Here is a 368-nt window from a genome sequence, read left to right on the forward strand (position 1 = left end):
CTGAAATGCTGCAGAACAGCAGAAACAGTGCCTTGCTACACATGGGATCAGTGGTGGTTTTTCCCATGTGATATTTTTGTTTATTGGCAGGTGGTAACGTCACCTACGTTGTACACCTGGGAAAGAACAGGGATTCCTTTTTATCCTGCACTAACTCTGTAATGGTTCGGTTACTCGCGTTTCTTTGTTTGAAATGCCAATTTGAGGTTCTGGATAGAAACGTAACTATTTTCTATGTTGGAGAAATTCATGATTTTTCCAGGTAATGGGCTTTGCAGTGATATAAATGTTTTGCATAAAAATGTAATCTCACAGTTGCTCTGGTTTGATATTTAATGAAATATACTTTGTAAGCAAGGCTTATTGAA

Source organism: Phaethon aethereus (assembly GCF_964289735.1).
Source record: "Phaethon aethereus genome assembly, chromosome: 7".
Classification (NCBI taxonomy): domain Eukaryota; kingdom Metazoa; phylum Chordata; class Aves; order Phaethontiformes; family Phaethontidae; genus Phaethon; species Phaethon aethereus.